This window comes from Artibeus jamaicensis, unplaced genomic scaffold (assembly GCF_021234435.1).
Source record: "Artibeus jamaicensis isolate MK-2021 breed Jamaican fruit bat unplaced genomic scaffold, CSHL_Jam_final contig_471, whole genome shotgun sequence".
In the NCBI taxonomy this organism is placed as follows: Eukaryota; Metazoa; Chordata; class Mammalia; order Chiroptera; family Phyllostomidae; genus Artibeus; species Artibeus jamaicensis.
In genome coordinates this window covers 8,370,518-8,384,025 of record NW_026521850.1, presented here as the reverse complement: position 1 = coordinate 8,384,025, position 13,508 = coordinate 8,370,518, and positions in this window count along the sequence as shown.

The window sequence follows — 13,508 nt, the reverse complement described above, 5'->3', positions numbered from 1 at the left end:
ACTATTCAGATGTTTCCATCATACATTCCCCCCTCTAGCTTTAGCACCTCGATGAGTCTTACCTATATAAATTGTTCATTATACTCTGATGATGGAAAATGTGTGCCTTATCATTTCTATCATTACTGGTCAGCTTTCTGCTGTAAAGAAGAACATACAAAAAAATGTATGTTTGTGTGGACGGTGGGCCCGTGCATTCTTATCTCATTCAGTGGGTTATTTACTTGATAACCCAGTTCTTCCAGATTTGGTCAACGAGAACTCATTCAGACTGGCCTCTGTGTCCTCCAGATGGGTCTCTGTTATTCACTGAGGGTGTGTGGCACTGAGCACTTCCTTACTTTCTGGCGCAAAAGATGCTCCAGACTCGCCTTGTACGTTCTCTGTCCTCACCCAGCAATCAGCCATTTCTTCAAGGAGCCGTGGTTCCTTGTGGAGGATAGTTAGAAGCAAGGAGCTGGGCACTAGGTGAGCTCATTGTGCCCAGATGACCCAGAGGACCCGGAGAACACATATTGTACCTGGGTCCTCTCCGTGGATGGAAGCTGGAAACACACACACACGCACAAATACAAGTCCAGGAGTTCTTGAAGACACACCCGGTTCCAGTCTGACACTCCAGCGCACTGGCCTTCCCTGTTCATATTCGTCTCTCTCTCTGCTAACCCCTAGCCCCGCTCCGAACAGCAGGCCTCGCAGGCGGAGGTCAATATTTGCTCGCGTTCTTCTCATCTTCAGCCCAAGTGTTTATCTCAAAGTTCTGTGTTCGGAAGTTACTTGGTTTAGCCCTTTTTTCCTTTTCAGTGTGGTTGGTTATTCATTTGAAACATAAGTTGATAATTTATAAATACAGAGCTCCTTCACTTGGGATTTCTTTGTTTTTCCCATGGATTGTTTTAGTTCTCTTATAAATAATATGCAACTGAAGTTTTCTTTTTCTGCTTTTCAGCTTGTCTTGCTGTTGTTTTAATCAAAGAAATTAACCCATTTACATGTAGAGTAAAAGCTAGTGTGTCTGGTCTTCCCTCTGACATCTTGTTTGTGTTTCTCCATTTATTTACCTCTTTGGTCTGCATGGGGGAGAATTAAGGGCCCCTTTACCTGCCCGTGCCCAGCAGGTAATGCTCAGCAAATGTTCGGGGGACGCTGACCCAAAGCCCAGCAGGTGGCTGCCCCTTGGACCTCCATAAATAGACACACAGACTCGGCCTGACCGTGGTGACAACAATGACTGACTCAGCAGTTACCACTGAGTGGAATAATGGAAAATTCTTAGCAAAGGGCCTGGGAGTGATAATCACTGAAGATTCATACCTGTTATTCAGCAAGCACTGACTCAGAACCAGGCATGGTGCAACAGCGTCTTATTCGACCTTCCCAACAACCCCATTTCACAGACGGGAAACCTGAGGCCTAGAGAGGTAATTGTTGATGACGAGGAAGCAGTTGGTGGAGCTGGGGTTTGAATCCAGATCTCACTTCCAAACCCACCCTTCATCCACCACATGTCCCTGCCTCCACGCGCTCAGAGAAACACAGACACAGCCAGGCAGTTCCCAGAACTGCAAAGCTCTTGCTCATGAGGCCGAAGCTTCCTCAGTGGGACCCAGCTGCCAGCCAGTTCCCCGGGACCCTTGATTACATGGAGTTTCATGTCAGGAAGTCAGACCCCTGAGAGGAGAAGGAAATGCCCCTCTGATGGCTTAGAGACCGCCCACCACGTCACGTCCTCTCTGCCAACGTGAGCACAGATTTCAAAGGCTTGGCCGCAGCACGGTGGCTGTGTAAACAGTGACGGTCAACACCAACCGGAACTTGTCCTGGGACACACCCCTCTCACTGGGGCTCTCGGTCTCAGCGCTGCTGACATCTGGGACCAGGTCCTTCTTTGTTGGGGGGTGGAGGGGGCTGTCCTGTGCATTGTAAGACGTTTAGCGGCATCTCGAGCCCCCACCCGCTGGATGTTTGCAGGGCCCCACCCCAGTCATTACAGACAAAACTGTCTCCAGGCACTGCTAAGTGTCCCCTGAGGACAAAGTCACCCCCCAGTTGAGAACCACTGCTTGTATGTATTACACTAATTTAATTCTCACAACAACCCTATGAGATTGGTACTTCCACTGTCCCCATTCTACAGATAAGGAAACCAAGGCACAAATAAGTTAAGGGCCTATCTATCGCCAATGAGCAGTAGAAAAGGGATTAACACCCAAGCAGTTAGAGCCCAGAGGTCACAGTGCTTCACTGTACTGGACAGCCCATCTGATCGGACCTTTCCAAAGAACTGGGCAGAATGTTAAAAAGAAAAAAAAAGCCCTGGTCAGTGTGGTTCAGTTGCTTGCAGTGTCATCCCATGGCCAAAAACCTGCAGGTTTGATTCCTGGTCAGGGCACTTACCTAGGTTGCGGGTTTAATGCCTGATCCTGGTTCTGGTTCTGGGCATGAGCCATCCGTGGCCCAGGTTTTTACAGGAGGCAACCAATCAGTGTTTCTCTCTCACATTTTCCTTTCTCTCCCTTCCTCTGTCTCTAGAAGCAATGAAAAAATGTTCTCGAGTGAGGGTTGGAAACAAAGTAAACATGCATACCATTGGGACTGCAGCGGCAGCCAGGACTTCACTGTGAGGAAATACACACACGGCGTGTTCATTTCACCGTTTGCACTCACAAAAAGCTGGAAGCACGTGGAGGCCCACCCAGAGGGGACTAGTCTGCCCTGCCCACACCCTGCGCGATGGAGCACAGAGCTCCGGACACCGATTTTTTTTAACCGCATTATTTATTCTGCAGACTTTAAAAAGGGTCATGCAGACCTGCAGTAACACAGAAAGATGCCTTTGATACTTGATTATGTAAAACAATTCTTTTAGACCACATGCATAGGATGGTTTATTTCTATGAAATTTGTGCATCCACAGAGCGAGGGGGGTGCCACGTGTAACAGGAGGGGTTGCAGTGGCCCTTGTACTTGTTCAGGACACTATCTGATGCGGCGCGTGGTGTGAAAGGAAGGCCGGGCACAGCAGCCACACATTGTGTGGTTCGCAGGGACCGTCAGACAGGCAAACCCAGCAAGGCAGGAAGGTGGGTGGCTTCCAGGGGCTGCAGGGAGTGGTGAGGACTGGGGAGCAACTGCCATTGGGTTTGGGGTTTCTTGATGGGGTGACAAAAATGTTCTAGAATAAGGTAGTGATGATGGTCACACAAGCTTGTGAACTTATGACAAGCCACTGAATTGTATATGTTAAGAGGATGAATTTTATAGCCTGTGAATAATGTTTCAGTAAAATTAATTTTGACAGAACTGCCAGGAGAAATTGACAAGTCCAAAGCCATGATTAGGAAGCTGGTGATGTGCTAGAGAACCTGCGCACCCCAGGAATCCAGGGGACTCTTGGGAAGAGGAGCTAAAGTTAGTTGACTGTCAAAGGGCCTGGGCAACTTGGGGACAGCTGGGGCTGACCCATGGCTTTGGCACACGCAGGCACGTGACCATTTCTCCCACCCTTTCTCCGGGCACCCTCCCCGTTCATTACTCTCTGCCAATAGGCTCTGGGGTTAGAGGCTGCCCCCTTTGGTGGTTTTAGTGGAGCCAAAGCACAGTTTGAGGGATGAAGCTCTAGCTCCACCCTCGTCATCTGCATCAGCCCCCATTCCCACCCCCGGGTAAACTCACAATCCCAGTTTAAAAAACGTGCTCCTCTCATTATGCAAACACTGCAGGACAAAACCTTCACCCCAACTTCCAAACAGAGTGACGCTCCCAGAACTCAATCCAAAATCACTTCAGCAACAGAAAGTCCTGGGCAGGGCACTAGGGATTGTTTATCCAAAGTCTGCATGACGTCACGAAGGACCCAGATTCTTGTTCTTTGGCTCGGCCACCCTCATGTGTTGGTCTCATTCTCTGGGGTGGAAATGGCTGCAGCAATTCTGGACATCACACAGCGTCCCTGGGGCCCAGAGGCAGGACAGAGATGGGCTGGTTCTTCCCAGAAGTCCATTTCTTCTCTCCTCATAGTCGGAGCCAGACCATGTGCCCTCCCCACCCCCGGCCCCTGGCAAGGAGAGGGAACCCCGGGATTGGCCCAGACTCATCAGGATTTACTGGGTGTATTAGTAAACATGCTGGTGGAGGGGGCGACCCAGAACAGAAGCTGATCTTTGCGGCAAGAGAGGAAGAGAAAGCAGCCGTGGTGGCCACACTAGAATTCTTTCTCCAGAGGTCTTGGCCTCTGCCGGACATGTCCTTTCTCAGTCTCTCCAGGGTAAGGCCTCCTCTGCTTTCACACCGCCCATCACCTCCTCCAGAAAGCCCTCCCTGTCCTCACTGGCTGGGTCAAAGAACCAGCCCTCTCTGCACAGAGCTGGCCATAGTTACAACTAAATAATTACATGTGTCCATTACTTGAGTAAAGTCTACCCCACAGAGAGAGTTCTGTCCTTCAGTCCCAGGACCCAGCCAGAGCCTGGCACACAGTAGGCACTCAATAAATGGTGAGTGGCTAGGCAACTGAACCAGTATGTCACAAGGGGCAGACGTGAGATCTGGAAGAGGATTTCAGGAGCTTCCTCTGGGTGGTAAGATCTCTGATGAGTGTGCACACAGCAGAGACCTCACCCTGAGGCGGGGCTCGATGAACACACTTGTGTGAGCGGCTGGGCAGCGGGATGCGGTCATCTGATTTTCCTCTCTGTCTTTTTCTGGGTAGTTCAGATCTTGTTCAGTGATGTGATGAGCATCACTTACAAGGGGCTGAGTCTTTTTTACTAAAACAAAGGCTTTACTATTATTCTTTTAAACAAAACGACATTTTCAGCTATTTGGTTGTGGAAGGAACTGTGGGGTGCTAAGGACTTCCTTCCCTTGTTTTATTTTTCACCCTCCCTCCCTGGCCTCTCGCCTGGAGCTTAGACAACCTCCTCCTACTCCCTCTGGGTGGGTACGAGTCTGTCACGAAGGCCCACAAGGCTGCAGTGGGCTCAGAATTAAAAGTGAGGGGAGAAGGTAACTTTCCACGAGAGAATCATATAGGTGTTTGGGTTTTACGTCTCTTTTTCTCCAAAAGCGGGAACCTAGGGGATTGGAAACTTCTGGCTCTTTTAATAAACAACTGGAATCTGTTCTCAAAGATACACCCAGGTTACTTAATAACGCGTATGCGAAGAAGTGTTCATTCATTCATTCGGTCAGTCAGTCACCGCTGTCTGCCCCCGTGCCTAGCCCATCCCATGTGGGGGGAATATAGAGATGACTCAGATCTGGTGCCCGTCCCCAAGGAGACAGACACTGTCACAACTGTCCCTTCAAACTATGACTTATGTTCTAATGAGAGCTGGGTGGGCTTGGTGCAGAGCAGAGGCTGACTGCCATTCAAGGGAAGGACATCTGATCTGGGTTTGGAAGACCACGTAGAAGGTGGTCAGGCAGAGAAGGGGTGGAAAGGCATTCCAGGCAGAGGGAACAGTTCTGCAAAGGCACAGAGGCTGGGACAGCCCAGTGCCTGGAGTGTGGAAGTCCAGAGCACTGACGGACAGCCGGGCTGCCTGGGCTGGACTCCTGCCTTAGCCCTGTCTTAGCTATGACCTGGAGCAAGGTCTCTCTGTCCTCAGTTTCTTCATCCATTAAGGAGAGATCACAACAGCACCTCCCCCAGAGTTGTTGAGGATTAACCCAGATACACCACCTGAACAGCACAGACCAGCCCCTGCACAGGGCAGACTTCGGTGAGTTGCTAGCCCCTGGTTCTGGTGTGATGGGTGTTGGGCATTAGGCGGGAAGGCCAAGCTGAGGCTGGGGGAGCTGCCCGGGGCCAGGGCAGTTTGCAATCCCCCAAGGGGATTGATGTGGTCAGACCAGGGCGCCTGCAGGAGCACGTGAACTGGAGGGGGGTGTAGAGAGTGGACGCAGCGGTTGGAGTGCAATGGTGAGGCCGTGAGTGCAGGGAAGGTGGAAGAGTAAAGACAGTCGGTCAGGGGCCGAACTGTGTCCCCTCAAAATTCATAGGTTGAAGCCTTAACTTCTGGTGCCTGAGGATGCCATGTATGTAGAGTCTTTAAAGGGGTAATTAAGGCAGAAGGATGCCGTTGCGGTGGGTGCTAACTCAACATGACCGGTGTCCTTATGAGAAGACATTAGGGCAAGATGAGCACACAGGAGGCGGCTGACGACCCCCCAAGGAGAGAGGCCTAGGAAGGAGCCAGCCCTGTGAAGCCCTGGTCTCAGACTTCCAGGCTCCGGGTGGAGAGAAGATGGATTTTCTCGTCAAGCCATCCGGCCACTGGTGCTCTGTCATGGCCACCCCAGAAACTGCTACAGAGTCCAGCCGTGGAGACACCGGGGGCTGAGTGGGTGTGGAAGCTAAGGGACAGAGAGAGCAAGCCCTGGATTCTGGTTGACACAGGAGGTGGAAGGAGGTGCCATTGACAAGATGGGACCGGTGTGGGGGACAAAGGGTGAACACTGTTGCTTGCTCATGGGACACATCCATGGTATGAAATATGCCGGGGTGGGGGGCGACGTGGGCCCCTCCCAATTCATGCCTCTTGGCCTCCTAGGACCCCGCCCCCTAGCCCTGCATGGCTCCCCCAGGTGCTTTGGGCTCACCAGCTCCACGCACTGGTGACAAATGGTGGCACACCCACTCTCAGTGCAGCCCAGGTGGGGCAGTGCCAGCTGGGCATCGCCTCAGTGTGAGGGAGTGGAAGGAAGGGGGGCCCCACCGAGGCACAGGACCCGCAGTCAGGGCCAAGGGCGCCCATCCTCCCAGGAAACCAGGCTGGTCACCAGGATACAGCTCGTCACCTCTCTGCGGGCCCAGCCCAAGTTGTAGATATGTGGACACACTGGGGTTTTTTGCAGTGAGTCCTTCACCCCTGGTAGTCTTAAGAGCACCCACTCCCCAGGTATTACATGTCTCCCCAGGCTCAGAGAGGGGAAGTGTCACCCAGGGACACACAGGTGGTTGGACAAGCCTTTCTCACACTGGGACTCTCGCTCCGAACCACTCACCCTGAGGGCAGCTTTCACTCCAAGTTTCTTTCACAGTGAACTTGGGTGATTGCCACTGACCTTCACAATGACTTCCCCAGAGCAGGGAGGTCACACAAAGAAAGGTCATGTTTGAATGTGTTTCTGAATTTTATGTGTAAGAAATTTGTTGTTTTTTAAGGAGGTTGCAAGGCTCATCTAAAACATTTGTGTAAGGACTTGGAAGCTGTCAGAGGCCAGGAACAATAATTACCTCAAAGTACACACAAGTGCTTGCCAATTCCCGGGCCATCTGGGGGAGACCAGGCCCTGCCCCAGGAAGACCCTTGGGGAGCACCCCACCCCCTCGGGGGTCCTGGCCAAAGCCACTTCCGCGGACCTGGCCGGAGCTCTGAGCCCGCCTGGAAGCTGGTCTGCTTCCCAGCTGCGGTTTTGGCCCTGATGTGCTGGGAACCATCCCACGGCCCGGGGCCTGGCTCCTCGCCTCCCAGGGGAGTCGAGGGGAGGACGGGAGCCTGGATGCAGCCGATCCTGGGTTCACGTCCCACCTCTACCTCCTCAAGGTCCACAAGCCCTGAGGGTGGGCTCTGCAGCCAGACCCCGCGTTAGAGCCCAGACTTGTCCACTCGCTGGCTGTGTGGCCTTGGGCCACTCATTGCCCTCTGCGCTTCAGTTTCATCTTCCATGAAACTATGTCACAGGCTTGGATTAAGTGCATGAAATGGTTGGAACAGTGTCTGCCACAACGGGCCTGGCACGTGTGGGATGTCACGTGTGGGATGTCACTGTGGCAGCGCCTGGGGGCAGAGCCCCTCAGCCCCCTGAGCCTGTCTCCCTGTCTGCACAGGGGAATGGTCAGCACTGATGGGCTGATTAGACGAGATGACGCAAGAACACCACTCGGCACAGTACCTGGCAATTAGTGCGTGTTCAGCAAATTCTCAGCAATTATCCCCAAACCCTTCTGGAAGCCAGAGCTCTGGAAAAGCTGCCTAAGATTAAAGGATTAAACCAGCAGGAACAGAGGCAAAGCCAAGCCATTTAATGATTTCTAGGGCAAGGGTGGCCAGCAGCCCCCAGGCCCTGGAAGAAGCTTGGTAAGTGGCACAGGATGGGCACAGGGACGCAGAACCGCGGGTGGCCTGGAAAGCAGCCTGTTCCGATGCAGAGGCTGCAAGCTGGCAGCGGGGAATGCTGAGAGCAAAAGCAGCTGGAGAATGTCAGTGGTGGGGCTGGGGGATGAGCTGGGGGAGGGACACCACCAAGGCCAAGTGCAGGGTACAGAGTGGTGGTCTGGAAGCTGAGACCGTGGGTGGGCGGGGGTGGGGTTCCAGTCTGGCCATGAGCTCAGGAGGGTCCCTGCCCCTCTGAGCCACACTGTCCTCATCTGTTCAGTGGGGCTGGTCATGCGTTCAGTGACTCACAGGACACATGTGCGCTCCATGCCAAGTACTCAGTACTCAGTAACAGGGCTGTTATGACAACCTGGAAGCCTGGTCAGGTGTGGGCAGAAGCTGGCAACGGATCCGCTCTGCTGCACCTGAGACAGCCCGGCCAAGGGCACCAGGCTCCCCGAGCCTCCCCCATGTGGCTCCCCCTGCAGGCCGAGTAGACCTGAGCGGTTTCCCTGGGGTCCTAAGGGGTGGCAGGGGGCAGATTTCCCAGCCCAGAGGTGGGCCTGGGCCTGGTGCTGGGGGGCACTGGAGAGGGACCCTGCAGGTGAGGATGCCCTCCTAGGTGCCTTCTGTCCCCCCTGCCCCACACCCTACAAACTACTTCTTCCTGACAGGTCTCAGGTCCTTCCCTAACCTGGCTGGTGTCAGGACCACGCGGCTCCTCCCCAGGCCCGGACACCGGGTCTTGACGTCCTGGGCGCTCTGCCAGGGGCCTCACGTGTCTCCCAGTGCTGACATGGGGGCCCCCACCACAGTGGTGCTGTTGGGGTGCATGGACGGACTTTGTCCTCCAGGGGGATCCGTCCTGCAGACTTTCATTAATAATAATAATGGTTTTGCATTTACTGTGTGCCAGGTGCTGAACTGAGCTATTATTTGCACAGAAAATGAACAAGGACTCTGTGAGTTGGGCTCCACAATCCTATTCCCAGGCTCAGGGATGTCCAGTGCCTCATCCAGTGTCTCACAGTGAGGGTCCAACACAGGCAGACGAATACCAGTGACCCCTTGCTCTGGGACCACAGTGGCATTGACTCTGCAGAAAGAGCACTGGTTTGGGAGTCTGTAGGCCCAGGCTCTGCCTCCCCCTGGTGACCTCAGACCACCTTCCAACAGCCATGGAGGTGAGCCCTGCCCACACCCCCAGATGGGACCCTGGACCACAAATAACACCCCCTGTCTCAGCCGTGGTTCTTCAGAGAAACAAAAGCACGGAGAAGGGGATATATCTATACTGTTCACAGAGAGAAGCTGAGGCTCCGGGGCGACCAGCAAGCAGCCCAGGTCCCACAGATACAACTGAGAAAGAGAGAAATATGGCCCTTGTCTACATAGACCAGGGCTGTCCAAATGTACCCAGCCACACAATATGAAAAATAGGGACATTTATTGAAGAAGATACAAGAAACAGGACATTATACACAGGACAATGATGCCTCAGTTCCCTTCAAAGTAGGCACCTTGGGACCTCACACTGTTCTCCCAATTGACATCAGCTGTCCTGTCGTATTTTCCTGAATCTCATTGACAGTCTGAAATCTCTTCTCTTTCAAAGGTGATTTTAGTTTCAGAAAAAGCCAGAAGTCACAGGGTGCCACATCTGGGCTGTAGGGGGGCTGAGTCACCTGAGTGATTTGATATTTCGCCAAAAAACTCTGCACGAGATGTGATGCATGAGCGGGCAGGTTGTGACGAAGCTGCCAGTCACCAGGTGCCCACAGCTGCGGCCTCGTAAATCATCCAAACAGTTTCCATGGAGGAAAGTTCAAACCTAACACAAAATCTGATGCAGATTCATTGCTGTGCTCACTCAGTCATTTTGAATGCAACAGCCACACAGTACACATGCTCACTCAACAGCATCTGCCACTCCCCACTGACTAGTACAGTGAAGTTGTCATTGTTCACGTGTGCACGTTCCAGTGCACTCTCCTTGGCTGCCAGGTTACACCAATGTCGTGCAAACCCTTCTCATTATAGAACAATAGTTGGGTTTTCTCCTGATGGGCCTTGTATATCTATGCTAACATCGTTAGAAAGTGGGATTTGAGATGATTTTTACTTCTCTCTTTGTATCTTTCTTACTGCCTAGTATTTTAAAAATGCACATGTATAACTTTTAGAATTACAAAAAAGCATTAAATGATTTTCACTTTGAAAAAAAGACTTATTTTCTGAGACTATATCATCCTAGGTAGATAAAACATTAAAAAAATGTTGTGAAACACTGAAGAGTCTAAAACTAATTGTCAAAAGTCTCAGAAAAAAGCACGACTAGACCCACATGGTGGGCCGAGAGCTACTGGGGAGTCCAGGTGGAGGCACATGTGAGGACGGTTTCTGTGAGCTTGGCTGTTCAAAATAAACAGTTGGGGGGCAGGGGGGGATTTAAAATAGCCCGGGTGGAGAGTGGGTGTTGGTGGCAATGGGCCATGCACTCATCACTGACCTGGGTGAGGGGACTCGGGGAGAGACCAGATTCCCCTGGGTTAGGGGCACAGGCTGTACTTTTTAGGGCGACCACTAGAATTGCATGATTTCCACGCTCCTGGGGAAAAACACACAGTCAGTGTAAGATAAGAAAGGAGAGAAAAGGAAATGGACCACAAACGAGAAAAACAGAAGGCACAAAAGAAGGTAGATTTAAATACCCAGTCAGTCAGTGATTAATTACAGGGCGAATGAGCTCAATGATCCACTTGGAAGAGACGCCTTTCAAACGGAAGGAGGCAGCGGAGTCAAGACGGAGGACGCAGCGTGCAGACAACCCAAACCAAACGGGCGGGCGCGGCTGTGGCCACAGCAGACGAGACAGACTTTAAGGCCAAAATCACCGCCAGAAATGGGTCTCCACTGATCGCAGAGGGAGAGGCAAAGAGAAACACTGACCGGCTGCCTCCTGTACTCACCCTGTCTGGGGATCGAACCCACAGCCTGGTGGAGTACACAGGAAAACGCTCCACCCAACTCAGCCAGCCCAGCCAGGGTGAAATAAAGACATTTTATAATGACCAGAGGTTGGATTTGTTGGGAAAATTAGCAATTTTGAAATCATATGCACCTAATAAAGTAACTTCAAATTCCATGACATACATATTGGAAGAAATACAAGGGTAAACAGACAAACCCTGCCGTTGTACAGAGAGATTGTAACATTTTCACATTTTCTTCCTCAGTACCGGACAGAAAAGGCAAGGGAAACACCAGTGAGAAGCTAGATCAAGGAGCCTGACCCGACGGGCCCACCCACAGCCCTGCAGCGCCCCTGGCAGAAGGCACAGGCTGTGCAGGGGCCGAGCCACACTGGCAAACCGGGACCGCAGACTGGGCGTAAGCAAAGGGTTCAAGTCCCTCGGAGCATGGTATGACCATGTGCCTTCGATACAGAAATAAATTACAAAAAGGATAACTAGAAAATCCCCACACATTTGGAAGTGAAGGGACACACTTCAAAGATGAATTCATGGGGGGAAAACTCAAAAACAGACCCACAGGGGGCCCGGGGGAGGGGCAGCCGCCTGGGAAGCCCGGCAGTCTTGGTTCAGGGGGCTTTGGGGTGTGTGGCCTTCCCACCTGTTGCCCCCTTGTTTTTCGAAGCCAGCACTCACGCCTAGCATGTGCCACGGCTGTGAGCTCTCTGGCGACTTCCCACCAGGAATCCCTGTGGCAGGCCCCACTGCCGTCTCCGTTCATCAGAGGGGAGAGCTGAGGCTTGGAGGGGTCAAGAGGCTCACCCCAAACTGCTCAGCTGTAAAGCAACCCAGGGCTGCCGGACTCCATGTTTTTAGTTACCTATGGAGCTGGGACCATTAATACTCCCATTTTTCAGATGAGGAAACTGAGGCTTATTGGCACAAGGCCAATAAGTGGCAGGATTTGAACCTAGGTCTAGAAGGGGGTTAAGGCCTTACAGAGTGGGAAACTGAGGCTGCGGCCTGCTGGGGCTCGAATGGGCCCACCAAGCTGGGAGTGGTGCCAGGCCAAGACGCAGGCGGAGCTTCTGGAAAGGGAAACATGTCTGAGAGGAAGTGACCACGTGTGCCTCCACCCCTGCCCGATGGGAAGGAAAGGGCAGTGCCCCAGACAGACTGAAGGAAGGCTCTTCTCACCTCTAGACCCAGAGGCCCGGACAGGAGTCCTTTATCTTTTATCACGAGGTCCCCGGGGTGGGGGCAGCTGAGGAAAGAGCAGTTCCCTGTCAACAACACAAAATGGCCACTGAGGAAAGTCCAGGCCTGGGAACAGGGTGGGGCTGCTGTGACCAGCCCCCACGTGGAAGGCGGAGGGCCTGCCTACAGGGCATCCCAGCCCCACCCTGTCAGCTTGACGAGGAAGCTGAGCCATGGGCCGGGGTCACAGCCTGGCAGCACTGCGGGCCGGTGAGGGAAGCACCCATGGGGCCCGCGTGCTGTTCTTGGCATGAGTGGGCAAGCCCCGGAGGCCACGAGTTGCCTGCAGTTAACCTTGGAGCCTGAGGTCCAGGGGTCTCAGAGCACCTGAGCCCAGAGAGGCCCGGCGAGGAGCTCAGGGCCACACAGCAGGTGGAGCCTGCTATCCTCTCCCTGCACTGCCAGAGCTGCTCCCGCTCCCTGGCCAGAGCTCTGTCTCCCACCCCACCCTGTCTCCCAGCCCCCATCTGCCAGCTGTCTCCTTGGAGGGCGGCACAAGGCCGATCGGATTTCCACAAGGCCTGTGGGTGCCAGGTGTGGCGGAGACAGTTGGAAGAGCAGGTGGCCGAGGAGGCAGGAGGCTCTGTGGGATCAGACTCCACAACAGCTGCTGTGCACCTGCTCTGGGGTGCCCAGGGGCCAGGTACCCCATGCTAGACCAGACTCTGGGTGTGCACCCTGGCTCTGCCACTGCAGCTGATTGGAAAGCCCAGTTTTGAGTCTCTTCTGCTCCCACACACTCTATTTATTTCCCGGTCTCCACGCTACCCACCCAATGCAATGATGTAATGGGGTTTGCAAGGCAGGGTGCCTGCTGCCAGTGCGACATTTGGGCGATCATTATTACTATTACCTCCTGGTGGCCTAGGAAGAAAAGGTCAGGAGGCTGGAGAATCTCTGCAGAGGCCTGGAGGGCCACCTGACCACTGGAGCTCGGTTCGTCCTCTCTGGCAGCCAGCCCCAGCTTCCTGAAGCCCAGGCTGGGCTGCCCGCTGCCCGTGCTGAGCGCCCTTTGTGGCTGTGTGCCACCTGTGGCGGCAGAGTCTGTACGTCTTGTGAAAGCAGAGCCATTCTGGCTGTGGCAGGGCCGTGGCCCAGAACTCCCCACTGGTGCTCCTCCCCACGACCTCTCACTCTCAAGGAGCTCCGAGGTTCCTTCTTGCACCCTCTGGGT